The following is a 16163-nucleotide window of genomic DNA, read 5'->3' as shown; positions in this document are numbered from 1 at the left end:
TCTCTCTCATTCTCTCTCAAATAAATAAATAAAATCTTTAAAAAAAATGAAAAATAAAAATAGCAAACTCTTAGATAGACTAAAGAAAAAAAGAAAGAAAACTCAAATAAAATCAGAAATAAAAAAGGAGACATTACAACTGATACCACAGAAGTTAAAAAGAATCATAAGAGTCTATTACAAATGATTACACACCAACAAAGTGGACAACCTAGAATAAATGGATAAAAACATAGAAATTGTTGGTGGGACTTTAAACTGGTGCAGGTACTATGGACACGGTATGGAGGTTCCTCAAAACTTAAAAATAGAATTACTCTTTAATCTAGCAATGCTACTGATAGGCATATATCCAAAGGAATTGAGGTCCAGATGTTGAAGCGATATCTATATTCCCTGTGTTCATTGTAGTTTTATTCACAATACCCAAAGTATAGAAAGAACCTAAATGTCCATCAATAAAGTAATGCATAAAGAAAATGTAGTATATACATACTGTGGAATATTACCCAACCATCAGAAAAAAAGGAATCCCTGTCTTTTGTGACAACATGGATGGACCTGGAGGATATTATGCTAAGTGAAATAAGCAAGACACAAAAGGGCAGATGCTGTATGATCCACTTCTATGAGGAATCTAAACATAGAATAATGGTTACCAGGGGGAATGGGGAGATACTGGTCAAGGATACAAAGTTTCAATAATGTAAATGGGGCGCCTGGGTGGCTCAGTCGTTAAGCGTATGCCTTTGGCTCAGGTCATGATCCCAGGGCTCTGGAATCGAGTCCCGCATCGGGCTCCCTGCTCAGCGGGGAGCGTGCTTCTCCCTCTCCCGCTCCCCCTGCTTGTGTCCCCTCTCTTGCTGTGTCTTTCTCTGTCAAATAAATAAAATCTTAAAAAAAAAAAATAATGTAAATGAATAAGTCTAGAGATCTATGGTACAACATAAAGGTTATAGTTAACAACAATGTATTCTATATTTAAAAATGTGCTAAGAGGGTAGATCTTGTATTAAGTGCTCTTACCACAAAAGAAATCCAATCCAAAAAGGGTGGGGTGGGGGGAGGAGACTTTTGGAAATAAATGCATAAATTTATTATAACCTAGGTTGTGGTGATGGTTCCACGGATGTATACTTATCTCCAAACTCATCAAGTTGTATGCATTAAATATCTATAAGTTTTTGTATGTCAATTATACCTCAATAAAGTGATTTAAAAAAAAAAACCTGTGTCTTATGTATTTGTAAAGCATATAAGGGTAAAGAGGAATGGATTATAAAGATACACCAGGAAACTTTTGGTTGTGATGGTTACATTCATTATCCTGATTGTGGTGATGGTTTTACAGGTATATACACATGTCAAATTGTATCCAACTGTGTATTTTAAATGTCAAGCACTCCCCAATAAAAAAAGAAAAGAATAATTTAAAATCAATATCCAAAGGCACCTGAGGAAGACACACTCTATACATGTCTGTTGTTTCTATAACAACATGAGGGAGGAAAATTGATAATTGAAAAATAAATTTATTCTATGTCCTAGCTTGAAGACCAAATTGTTGCTAGAGCTGTGTGACCTTTGAAATCTTCAATCACTTATTAGTAAGTGAATTTTACTTCTGAGTTTCTTTACAGAGCATGCCCCAAAACTCATATCAATCTCTGAGCAAAAGGTCAGAGTATTCTCCCGTGTAATATGGGTTTTCATTATTTCCTTATAAACTATGACATTTTCAAAATGTCAGCATCAGAGAAAACTTGAATGTTTTTTATTCTTTCTTTTTGATATATAGTATGAGATATATTACATGGAATACATATGAAACAATTATCTCTCTATATATAAAATATACATACTAAATATATATAAAAATATGCATCAGAAGAACACATAGGAAAAGAAAGCCCTGACAAGGTTTTCAGTAAGTTGTGGTCCTCATCTTACTGTTTTTCATTTCATAATAACTAATTGGAATAGTTGCTGTGATGAAGTGTTTACTGAATAAGTAGCATCTGAAAGATGAATTAGTATTGCTTGTTAATTTTATTACTCTAAAAGAGAGACAGGGTGATTACCATCAATATATGAATCATAAGTCTTGTGATTAGATATAAAATTAGCATGCATGACACTGCATTGTATCCATACAATAATATTACATGCACTATATGATGTTAAAAAATATTACAAAATATGAGTATAAAGGAAACAAATTTTGACATCTCTTAATTACTGATCACCAGAGGTGATTCAGCTGGAATTCCTCATTCCTACCATAATGGAGAAACTGGTACTGGACATGCCTTCTGCTGTAAACTACTATGAAATCAGAAAATTTTGATTCCAATGCAGAAATACAATTACTGAAACACACACACACACACACATATACATAATTTTAGACCCATGTTCAGACCAGATTCCTGCCTATTTTACTGCATAGTGGAGGGAAGTTGAGTCCAAACAAAACACAGTGGTCTCACTACGTTGAGGATGGAAAGTCAAGTCTGGAGAGAAGGTAGGACTCTCAGGGTCTAGAGGAGACAGAGCTGTGCAAAGGAAGGGTATCAGATACTTGCATGGGGATCCTTCGTGTCTCCTGTTTTAAGTGTTGGGCTGCAATGCGCAAGGCAAGAAAACTCCGTGAGGACCACCTGAGAAGGGCTGCCTTGAGTTTGAAAGCCAAGAAAGGGTACCAGAGATCACTCAGTCCAGGGATAGGTCAGTGTTCAGGTTCAGCCAGGGCTGGGAGATTCTTCTGAACTCGAAAGACCAAAGTTTAGGAGTAAAATAAAGCCCATTCCTTATTACTGAGAACACAACCAAAATAGATTTTCCCTAGAAAAGAATGAAATTAAGCCTGACAGGATCAAGAGGATTCTCCACTAATTCAACCACCTGTCCCAACAAAGCCCAATAGTAAAACAGCAACAAGTGTACAGATCCGAGCAACACCAATGAGCTAATTGACATTTGAAAAATTTTATACCCAGCAAGATAAAAGATAACTGATAGTTCCATATATTTAAAAAAAAAAATCTGTTTTTTGTATGTGAAAACCTTAAAAAAAAAAAAACAAAACCTCAAGACCCAGGTAGTTTCACTGGTAACTTATATCAAATGGTATCAAATATTTAAGGAATTGTATTAGACATCTAAGGAAGACATAATATCAGTAATACAGGTGTATTAGACATCTAAGGAAGACATAATATCAGTAATACAGGTGTGATTCAGCTAACCTGTCCTGTACACTGCCTCCTCCCATTCAATTCCATATATATTCCTTCCTGGTTTCTTTTTGAGGTAGAAGAATATAAAAAAATATTAAAACAAGTATGAAGACACACTCTGTGGCAGAAACTAGTTATTTGTGAACATTCATTTTTTTTCTTTTTACTTTTTTTTAATTAGTTTCAGAGGTAGACTTTAAGTGATTCATTAGTTGCATTTAACACCCAGTGCTCATTACATCATGTGCCTCCCTTAATGCCCATCACCCAATTATCCCTTACCCCCACCCACCTCCCCTCCAGCAGCCCTCGGTTTGTTTCCTAGAGTTCAGTGTCTCTTATGGTTTGCCTCCTTCTCAATTTGCATCTTATTTTATTTTTCCTTCCCTTCCCCATGTCCATCAGTTCTGTTTCTTAAATTCCACATATGAGTGAAATCATATGGTATTTGTCTTTCTCTGACTGACTTATCTTGCTTAACATAATACTCTCTAGCTCCATCCACGTCATTGCAAATGGCAAGATTTCATTCTTTTGATGACTGCATAATATTCCACTGTGTGTGTGTATAAATATATCATATCTTCTTTATCCATTCATCTGTCGATGGACATCTGGGCTCTTGACTCTGTTAGATCTTATTGCCCAGGTTCCTTACAAAATCAGACATGGTTGTTTTCACCAACAGAACAAGAACAGAATGGTCATCTGTCAGCTCTGGCCAACGTAGCTGAGAGCATGTATACCTTCCCCGTAGTCTGCATGGTACTTGCCTGCTAGCCAGACTAACAGAATTCAGTCCTTAAAACATAGAGGAGTCACTCCTTGTGGAGCCCGACCTCCTGACGACTGCATAGAGCAGCCCTAGACCTTTATTCCAGTGACTCATTTGCATATTGGTCTGCAATGTGAATGAGAAATAAACCTTGATTATGGTAAGCCGCCAAGATTTTAGGTTTGTTTTTACAGCGGTTAATCCACCCTAACTAAAAAGACTTCCACACTTTACCTCCTCGTGCCAAACACTGTAACTAAACATACTTAAAAATATAATCTTTTTTTTTTTGTTTTTTTTGGTTTTTATTTTTTATTTATTTTGCAGAAAGAGACAGCGAGAGAGGGAACACAAGCAGGGGGAGTGGGAGAGGGATACGCAGGCTTCCCACCGAACAGGGAGCCCGATGCAGGGCTCGATCCCAGAACCCTGGGATCATGACCTGAGCTGAAGGCAGATGCTTAAAGACTGAGCCACTGAGGCGCCCCAAAAATTTATATTTTTTTATAATTTTTAAAACATTCTAAGTTTTCTCCTTCAGTGCAATCTTCACCTAGGAAGATAAACTTTTGACTAAGCCTCTCTTAATTCTACTGGTTACATTTTACTTAGAGCTAACTATCTTACCTATTACTGGCAAATTCACAGAAATTCTCCTTTTACTACTCAGAGGCCATCCTGTAACTATTCAAGTGTCATTAATATCTTCCCTTTCATGTAGATTTATGTTTCTGTGCACACAGTGAACCTCCATTGGGGGGGTGCAGGTTTTTCTCAATATCTATTCTACCCTCAAATTAGGATTTTTCTTTATGTTGTGTCTCAGAGAGGATCTCTCTCCACTTCTCTCCACATTCTCTCTCCACATCCTCTCAGAGAGGCAGCATAAAGAAAACCCCTAATTGGAGGGTAGAATAGATATTGAGAAAACCTACTGGCAAACCAATCCCAACACTAAAAATAAGGTAATACTAGAAATTTTTGAGGTCTATGGTACACTAACGATAGCAATAGAAACAGCACATCCTGAACCCAGCTCAACTCCTAACAAACTTACTTCAAAACCCCACTTTAAGGGCCTTCCAGAATAAAAGGCAGGCCCATTTCTAGATGTAAGACTATTTATCTCAGCGTCCACTATCCTGCATAAAATGTCCAGATTTCAACAACAACAAAACACTATAAAGACACAAAGCAATCAATAAGACAATGCCCATAGATGATTCAGATATTGCAGTATCAGTAAATTTTTTTAAAATTATGATTGTTGTGTTGAAGGTTCTAGAGGAAAGTATGCATGATGAGAATACTAATTTTAGCAGAGATGAAAACTGTAAGAAAGAATGAAATAGAATAACTCAAAATAAAAAAATCTGTTAAGTAATAAAAAATGTATTTTTTACTATTTATTACTATTAGTAAGTAATAAAAAATGCTTGACAAGCTCATCATTGACCCAACAAAGACAAGAAAAAAATCAGTGAAGTTAAAGTTATATTGAAGATATATGAAGATAGATCAACAGAAATTATTCAAAGTGAAACACAAAGAGAAAAAGGAGATTCCGGGGAGAGGTCTCTCAAGAGAAAACATCCTAAAAGGTAAAAAGTGGCAGCTGCTAAGAGGCACAGCATTACTCTGACCTATTCTAGTGGCCAAGATAGGCACAATTTCTGCCCACGTTCAAGAGGGGGCAGAGAAAAACACTACACCTCTTGGTGGATAACAAGTGTTACATCGCATAAGAGCAAGTGGGATAGGAGTTACTACTTGCAGCCATCTTTGTAAAATATAATCTGTCACATTAATACTTATTGACTTTCCCACATGTGAAATTGCTAGATGTTTTAAGATTAGTAGCCCCCGAATCAGCTACCCATATGGAGTGGAGAGTTTGGCAACAAAAATTCAAATCATATAATAGAAGGTAGAATATGCCAAATAGCAAAGAAAAGAGTTTCGAAGGAAATAATCAACATTCCTGTGGGTTGAAATTAAAAAATAATGCATGCAAGAGTTGGACCCTTGCATGGACTGCTTGAAGGGACAGATATGATTTTTACAGGTGAGAAAATAGGAAGGGACATAATATCTAGGGAATATTCTTGTTTGTGGAAACAAGGAAGCAAACAAAACAACACCCCGCCCCCAAAAAAACCACAAAAAACAAGATGGGAAAAACTTCTGGAATCTTTGTAGGGAACATGAAAGAATAGTGTTTATAAATGAGCACTGGAAGTTTAAAAAGCAGTTGAGTGTGTGGATGTTACAAGGCAGAAGGAAGGAGACAATTGAGCACTAGCAATGCTTCAAGTATTCTGTGGACGTTATGCTACTTAACTCATATTATCTTCATAGCCTTCCTGGAGATTTTAGTACAAATAAAGGAAGTGGGGCTTGTTTCAAAAAACTTGCCCAAGGCAGAATAGGGAGTCAATTCAAGTCCAGTTCCAGAGCCCATATTTTATAGATTTCACCATGTGTCACTTCTTGAAGGAATCTGATTTGATCCTTTGTGGAAATTCATAGAAAGTGTGGATAAGAAAATTGGGCTTTAGAAAGATTTGAATGGCTTGAAAAGAGAACCCAAGGAAGGCAGAGAGACCAGTCGGGAGACCGCTACAACATTCCATCATAAGAGTTGCGAGACCTTAGGGGCGCCTGGGTGGCTCAGTCGTTAAGCATCTGCCTTCGGTTCAGGTCATGGTCCCAGAGTCCTGGGATCGCGTCCCACATCGGGCTCCCTGCTCCACGGGGAGCCTGCTTCTCCCTCTCCCACTCCCCCTGCTTGTGTTCCCTCTCTCGCTGTGTCTCTCTCTGTCAAATAAATAAATAAAAATCTTAAAAAAAAAAAAAAGAGATGTGAGACCTTAAATTATGGCCAGGCAGAAAAAATAGAAAATTGAAAACAGTTTTAAAGGGACTTGCAGACTCAGCATAAGATTTAACAACCAATTGTACCTGGGTGTAATAGATACAAGGAGAGCAGTGGGTCAACAGTTAAAGCAGAATAGGAAGGCGATCAGTACAGATATAGTCAGAGAATACCCTAGAAGATATATTTGGTCTTGGAGACACTGATGAATTTTTTTAAAAAAAAGATCAGGGGTGCCTAGGTGGCTCAGTCGTTAAGCGTCTGCCTTTGGCTCAGGTCATGATCCCAGAGTCCTGGGATCGAGCCCCGCATTAGGCTCCCTGCTCCACGGGAGGCCTGCTTCTCCCTCTCCCACTCCCCCTGCTTGTGTTCCCTCTCTTGCTGTGTCTCTCTCTGTCAAATAAATAAATAAAATCTTTTAAAAAAATGATCAAATGCAAAAATAACAACCAACAACAATCAACAGTACCGAAAGAGAGATAAAATGGCAACACAGGAAAGACACTAGCAATAGCCTTGAATATTAAGAGAAGGGTAGAAATCCTTTGAAAGCTCTGTAAGCTTAGCTACCAAAAATATATGAGAAGCAGGTGGAGTTTATGATTGACCTGGCATGCAGTTTTATTACCTGCAAAGAGTTCTGAGTATTTATAAATGAGCCAGCTATAAAACCTACAGCAATATCTTACTGTTTCTCACCCAGCAGAGGCCCTTCATAACTGAAATATTAAAAAGTGAACCAATGTCACAATTCCAAAGTTTTACTAGTCTATTTCTCTCAAAGAATGATCCAATATTTTTATGGTAGGCAGATGGTCATTTCTCAGGAAAACACCCACCTCCACAAACAAAATGAATGAGAACATTTCTTCCAGATTTTTCAGCATGGTCGCTTCTGTTGTGAACTATTTGATTCATAAAGTAATACTATGTTTCTAAAGTAATTTTAATTAAAGTCAATATTATATATTAGCTTAATTTTATTCTTACAGCTCCCCGAGAGGAGGTAAATTACAATATTGTATTCTATTACCTCCATTAAATAATTGTGGAAAGTGCTACTTAGAAGAAATAATTATCTTACCCAAGGTCTTAGTGTTGGTAAAACCAGCACAAATATTAAAACCCAAGACTCCCAATGCCCAAAACTGATACTTTCCCTTAAACTGAAATACTTGTGTCATTAAAAAAGAACAAAATATCATATTTACTTAAATAATATTTTATTCCATGCCTATGCCCAACGTATTCATAAGTCTGAAAATTATTTGCCCCATGAAATACATGCTAAAATATATATATTCATATATGCTAAGTTATTCATATATATTCACCATATATTTATATTTATATACCATATTTATGTTTAGTATTTATATTATATATATATCTATATAATATTTCAGTAAATGTGAAATTTTTCAGAATAACATTCTTGAAAAGATTATAAATTCTTGTTCATTTTTCTTCTGCTCAAGTTTGAATTTTCCGAAGCCAAGAGATGTGAAATAACATACATTTAAAAAGAGAGAGAACTGCGTAAATGCTACCTAGGATAATAAATTACAAAAAGGTACCTCCCAAAAAATGAACGTTCAGTGGTTCACATTTAGTTTTTAAATACCACTTTATAAGTTTTGTGAATATTAATGAATATGTAGGAATGGATGGTAAATTACAATGAGACTATTGCAAGTTAGATCAATTCTGCAAATTGCCAAGTACCTGCTAGCCACTCCATAGTCTTGAACGAACATAAGGGTATCACTCTAGGTTTTTTTTTTTTATCACTGTAAGATTTTATTGATCATATTTCTTTGCCCTCAGGAACAAAGCCATACTGAAATATTTACTATCTTTTTGTTTATGAGTTTTTTTAGATAGGAGTAAATAATTACTTCTTTGAACTTCTTATTCAAAATAATCACCCTTATAGGTGAATAATAATTATGTGAGTGGTATATATAATAACAAAGTGGGGAGGGTTGGGCTTCCTCAGTAGCTCTGTCGCAGTGCCACTCGAACTCTAGGCTAGTGTCTTATCCCTAGAAAAATCTCTTCCCCTCAACTTCAACTCTGAATCATCCTTTCTTTGTACTTCATAACTGTTCATACTTCTAGTATAGGCTATCTCATCTCAGCATAAATAATCAGTCTCTTTTCTGGATTGTAATGTCTTAAAAGACATTTCATCTTTTGCTTTGAATTCCAGCAGCTAGCCTGTCACATAGTAGACACTCATTAGTGATGCACTGAGCCACTGAAAAACGGGGGGGACTTTGGTGGTAGGCATGGTAGGCGTGAACTTAAGCAAATTACTTAACCTCTTTTGAGATTTAGTTTCCTTACATGTCAAGTGGAAAGAACAATTTTTACCGCACAGAGCAATATTAAAGTTAAATCCAGTTAATGAATTTAAAAACTAGCTTGTTCTCAGTGTCAATGAATGTTAAAGAAAAAACTTTGTAGAAATAAAACTGAATTCCATGAATCTTAAGTTAATGAAGTATAAAATAGACTAAACAATATGGACAAATACAGTGAAAAACAAACTATGAACCTATCCTTTCACTCCATAAGTAATCTGTACTTTTTTTGAACATTTTATTTATTTATTTATTTATTTATTTATTTATTTATTTATTTATTAAGATTGAGAGAGAGAGAGAGTGTGTGCGTGAGCATGAGCCAGGGCAGGGGTAGGGAGGAGCAGAGAGAGAGAGAGAATCTCAAGCAGACTCTCCCTGAGCATGGAGCCAGACATAGGGCTCAGTCTCATAACCCTGAGATCATGACATGAACCAAAATCAAGAGTTAGACGCTTAACCAACTGAGCCACCCAGATACCCCAAGTAATCTTTTTACTATGAAATGATTATGCTGAAATATTTCCACATTCCTTTCAGAGGGATAACAATTAATGTTATGCAGGAAGTAGCAGGATATCCAAAAAAGGGGGGGGGTGCTATTGTTTTAGAGTTCTTACTCCAAGAAGACGCTCAGTTCCTACCACATTTCCTTAGTGCTATGCCAGTTACCAAGAAAGCATTTATTGAGTGGATTATTATTATCCATTAGTGAATAAATGAGTGAAAGGCCATTCTCTCCTTCTTCCCATTGTAACTCCCTCAATTGCTACGTGGGCATAAACTGCCACCTACAATAAAGACTACCTTTCCCAGCCTCAAGGGAATATCATAGGACTTCATCAGAAAAATCCCCCAAAACATGAACTCATAAATATATATTTTTAAATTGCAAAACATATAAGGAAACATGACAACATAGGCAAAGGCAAAAGTCATGAACAGTTGAATCAAATCATAAAGGTACCATGCATTATAATTATTGTATATTTATTAAATGTTTGTAGTATACTCAAACAGTATTTTGAAAATATAATGAATAATTACTAAAAAATAATGAAGCATATTTGAAAAAGGACTGAAGAGAACTTCTAAAAATTGAAAATATAATGGTTGAAATAAATAATTAAAACGTGATACCTATTTCAAACAGAGGTAGTGAGAGCTATGGAAGCTTCAGTAGGAAAGGAGACAATAATGCACAGCAGTCCCCACGAGGGATACATTCCAAGACCCTCAGTGGATGGCTGAAAATACTGCTAGTACCAAACCAATATACTGTGTTTTTTCGTATACATGTGTACCTATGATAATGTTTAATTTATAAATTAGGCACAGTAAGAGATTAACAATAACAGTTAATAATGAAATAGAACAATTATAACAATAGACTGTAATAAATGTTATGTGAATGTAGTCTCTCTCAAAATCTCTTACTGTACTCTACTCTCCTTTCTTGTGATGATGTGAGCTGATAAAATGCCTATCATTTTATCAGCTGATGAGACAGGGAGGAATGACGTAGACTCTCTGCTCTAGTTTTGAGACTGCTATTGATTTTGGATGATAAGTCAGAAGGAGGCTCATCTGCTTCTGGACCATGGGTGACCTCAGATAACTGAAGCCTGAAGTAGCGCAACTGTAGACAAGAGAGATTACTGTGTGTGTTATTTCATTGTCTTTTCTATTTATAGTAACACAACATTGGAAACAAGATAAAAGATTAAATTAGTGCAATACATGAACAGAATATTTTGCTAGAATTAACATGTTTTCAAAGCAGTTCATGAAGTTAAAATACAATGTGTCAATCAGCTTCATGCATTTGACATCCAGAGTAGATTATTTACTAGCACTGCCCCATCCAACAAAATTATTTTCAGTAATCATCATGCAATAATCAGTAATAATCATTCACTTTTCAATTTTATTTTAAAACAAAAAAATTTAAACAATAAATGTCAAATTTAAAGACATTACTCAAGGGGCGCTGGGGTGGCTCAATCGATTAAACATCTGTCTTCCGCGCAGGTCATGATCCCAGGGTCCTGGGATAGAGCCCCGTGTTGGGCTCCCTGCTCAGCGGGAAGCCTGCTTCTCCCTCTGCCCCTCCCCACCTCTGCCTCTCCTCCACTCTACCCCTCCCCACCCACTCGTGCTCTCTTTTAAAAAAATACATTACTAAAAAAAAAATTACTCAAATAGAGTAAAATGTTTCATGTTTATTCAAATGTGCACCAAGCAAAATTATATTTCCTATCTCACCCTGTTCCACTGTTTTAATTTTATTAAATTTAATTTTAATTTTAATTTAATTTAATTTTAAATACATAACCCCAAAATCTCCAAATGCACAGATAGAATGATAGAATTGAAATAAGTCAAGTTCTGTTTCTTCACCTTTACAATCATTATGTTATTATCTTTAAATTTCAAAAACTAGCGTTTCTCAACCAGAGGTCCATGGAACGCGGCTTTCAGCAAGAAGTCACTAGGGTCTCTGTGAAAGAATACGATTAAACAAAAACAGGGTTGTTGTTTTCTTTTCTTAACTTCACATGAAGGGCAGTGGATGGCCCCTTTACCAATCGTATCAGAGGATATTCAGGCCCAGTGGCAGTGTACAGAAGAACTATATTCCTTCGGCTGAGTCCAGGCTCAGTGACATGAGAAAGGCTATTGATAATTGATGAGTATTTTATTTCTCAGAGGGGCCAACAGCTGAACTTACCATTCTATCCCCTCTTTAATTAGCTCTCCCAAGCTCCACTTACAGCTGACTTACTTGAAAGAAAGAAAATGCTTTACTCCAATGATAAAAAAATCACAGGGAAATTTTATTTTTTTAAAGATTTTATTTATTTATTTGAGAGCGTGCTCTAGCAGGGGGAAGAGGGAGAAGCAGACTCCCCGCTGAGCTGGGAGCCTGACGTGGGGCTCGATCCCAGGACCCTGGGATCATGACCTGAGCTGAAGGCGGATGCTTAACCGACTGAACCACCCAGGCACCTCAATCACAGGGAAATTTTAATCATAAAGAAGGAATTTTTAGGGGCGCCTGGGTGGCTCCGTTGGTTAAGCGACTGCCTTCGGCTCAGGTCATGATCTTGGAATCCCAGGATCGAGTCCCGCACCGGGCTCCCTGCTCGGCGGGGAGCCTGCTTCTCCCTCTGACCCTCCCCCCTCTCATGTGCTCTCTCTCTCTCATTCTCTCTGTCTCAAATAAATAAAATCTTTAAAAAAAAAAAAGAAGGAATTTTTACATATTGTGACCCAGCCATCCATGCCATTCTGCTGTTTTAAATGCTACAAAACATGGCTTATGTAGATTGCGAAGTTTTCATGTTTTTAATCTCATTTATTATGCCCTTCTGTTTTGTATTTTATTAGTTTTACATTTTACAAACCTGTCTGATAGTTTAATGTGTGTGTGTGTTTGAGATGACGTATGACAGGGAAGAGAAGGATTCTAAGATCTAGAACTACGAATAATTTTTATAATGTTAGCGATAAAGAATTACAATCCTCAAGTCCCTTCACTATACTAGTGCGATAAAGGACACACAAAAAAATTCTTTGTTATAATGAAAACTGCTCATCACTGGGTCCTTCACAGGCTGCTGATCCAAGTTGTCCTATCTTATTGTATGTGGCAAACAAGTCAGATATGCTACAATGTCTCCAGCCATGTTGTAAAGCAGCTTCATGAAACACCACAGATTCTGAGAAGTGAAGGTACTGATTATTTTAAACACGTATTGGAATTTCAACAGTATAACTTAAAAAAAAAAAAAGTCAGTGAAAAGCTTCAAAAAGCAAGTTATTCAGAAGTTATTGCCCAGAAAAGCAAAATCACATAGTTGGTGAGAATCTATTAATGCCAGCATATAAAATTATAGGAATAGTGTTAGGTCAAGATGTGGTATAAAAAATGGAAAAGATTCCACCCTCATAAAGTGTAATAAGTTGATATATTGGTAATACGTCACATGATACTGAAGCAGCTTTGTGTAATAAACTGATACACAATTGCTTCTATGTCCAAGTGGATGAGTCAACAAATTTTACCAATAATTGTCACACTGCAGCTTTTTTAAGATTTGTAAATGATAGTGAACTTTAAGAAAACTTTTCTGCTGCAAAGAGCTACTTCAAACAAGGAAAGGTCAAGATAGAGTTCGTGTTTTGTCCTCATATCTGAAAACAAAAGCTCTGTCTTGGAGAGACGTGATATCTCTCCTAATGTTTTCCCATGGTTAGACCCACTTGCAGACCAACTTATAGATGGTCAAACTGATCTGGAAAAATGCAAATTCTCCATAAAATGCTGGGATATGAATGAGTACCTTTTATAAGAAAGACCCTCCACAAAGTACTTGAAAGAAAAAGTTAATTTAGACATAGTACCTGGCTTTGAGGAGCTGAGAAACCAATCTAGGAAGCAGCACACACACACACACATAAGTGCTTTTTTAAATATAATTACTTGGGAAAAAACAATAAGCCATATAATTTCTGTGATGATCAATGTTCACAAAGACAGGAAAGTGAGATAGAAGTTGATTTTGGTCTCTAAGGACAGATCTTAATTAGGTCAAGGGGAGTGGATAGAAATTTCCAGACATGGGAAATAATACAGGCAAGTGTAGACAGGTGTATGTCATTGACATACCGAATAGCAAATGAGTAAGTATTTTCTGATTTCACTCAACGGTCAGTGAATATATATCAAGCTCTTACTATCCCCCCCATATTGCACTAGGGTTTGTTGGATCCAAGAGAACAGAACAGATGTAACAGGTTTGTGGAAGCAAGTATTGGGAGGTCATAAGGGAAGTAGCTAAGATTCAAAGTCTATTTTTCACCAACACAAGTTCATTAGAATACCCTTATGGGGGGAAAGATGTTGGATAATTGACTCACAATTCCAAAATGTTAGTTTTCCTTGAAAAAAAAGGAACAACTGAATAGCCTTCATAATACAAATATTCTTTTCATAGACCTGCAAATTATGAACAGTGTTGATATAATTGGAGCTTTATACTAATAGTATTAGCAAAATGTCAGGAATGCTGAAAGCATTGAGGATACACTTTCCATTCAACTTCCTGAACACGTGTTCTAGACATTAGCCAATGTGTGTGTACATTAAAGTAAACATGGCTGAATCTTTTGTTTGAGTTTTTCTCCTAAATCCAGACATTATTATTTGAGTCAGGCACACAGTCAAGAGTACTAATGAGGGGCGCCTGCGTGGCTCAGTCATTAAGCGTCTGCCTTCGGCTCAGGTCATGATCCCGGGGTTCTGGGATAGAGCCCCACATTGGGCTCCCTGCTCGGCGGGAAACCTGCTTCTCCCTTTTCCTCTCCCCCTGCTTGTGTTCCCTCTCTCGCTGTCTCTCTCTCTGTGTCAAATAAATTAAAAAAAAAAAAATCTCTAAAAAAAAAAGAATACTAATGCAAGATTCATTAACTGCTTTTCTCTACTCAGGACTGATGACCATGGCCGATGGAAAATATTATAATTCATAATCTCTGACTGTTCATATCACTTCTTGAATTTAGTTTTAGCTCTGTGTATCAGTTTATATAGAACAAGTTCAGGTATGTTTTGATTGTTCACAGTTATCTCCAGGGTTATTTATAGCAAACTTTTTATCATCATTTCCTTAATACTTACTCATGTCATACAAAGCAATGTATTTTATATTTATTTAAAAGTAAAATATTTAGGGGGCGCCTGGGTGGCTCAGTTGGTTAAGCATCTGACTTTGGCTCATGTCATGATCTCAGGGCTCTGGGATGGAGCCCCGCATAGGGCTCCCCACTGAGTGGGGAGTCTGCTTGTCTCTCTCCCTCTCTCTCTAACCCTCCCCCAGCTCCTGCTCTCTCTGTCTCTCTCTCTCAAATAAATAAATAAAATATTTTAATAAATAAAATAAAATAATAAAATATTTAGGTTTCCCTTATAATGTGTGGGATGTGTGGAACAATGGACAACAATTGAAAATGCCAACTTTGTTTTTCTTTTTTTTTCAACTTTTTAATTACCTAGAAAGATAATTCATGTTGTAGCAAGCACCCAAATATTGGGCACATATACTCGTTCATATTTAAATATAGGTTGAAACTTTTTGAATGCAATAATGTCTAATTATTATTATTTTGTACTGTATAAACATAGTGCATCATTACTAAATTATAATAAAATTGATTATATTCTTATACATACAAAGTTTTCAATTAAAATCACAATAAAAAACATAACTTTGTATAGTGAACAAGAGACTCCTAATTTACTGTTTGAGGAGCACCATGTTTCTAGGGTTACACTGTTATTCTTTCTCTCTACATCATAGTCTGGGACCTGAACTGCTCAAGTGTGACCCAGCCTCCCAGCCACAGTTGTTTGTTTCAGGGGTAGACACTGATCCAAGTTGTAGTAATAAGTTCCTTTACTGAGAAATTTAGATCAGCAAGTCAGAGAGGGAAACCATTTTCTCCTCAGTGGTGGATGTGCTATTAAGTTTTACTAGGAGATTGTCAGAAGCTATTTTTCTTGCCATATTGAGAAAGCTAAACTGCAGCAACAAACAATAAAGTATGTGAGAATAAACAGAATAAAGCAGATACAACAGGACAGAGGAACTCACTGGCCCATACAAGGGCCTCTCCTCCCATTTCTAGCCCAGCTTCATCCTTGGTCTTGGATCTGCAGAGATATTACAGATATTTTCTCACTTAACCCTCATAACTCTAGGAGGTAGCTTTTAAAATACCAATTTAGGGACACCTGGGTGGCTCAGAGGGTTAGGCGCCCGCCTTTGGCTCAGGTCATGATCTCAGGGTTCTGGGATTGAGTCCCACATTGGACTCCCTGCTCTGCGGGAGGCCTGCTTCTCCCTCTG

The sequence above is a fragment of the Leptonychotes weddellii genome, chromosome 6, assembly GCF_054177405.1.
Source record: "Leptonychotes weddellii isolate Sample4059 chromosome 6, ASM5417740v2, whole genome shotgun sequence".
In the NCBI taxonomy this organism is placed as follows: Eukaryota; Metazoa; Chordata; class Mammalia; order Carnivora; family Phocidae; genus Leptonychotes; species Leptonychotes weddellii.
Note: the sequence above shows the minus strand (reverse complement) of the source record.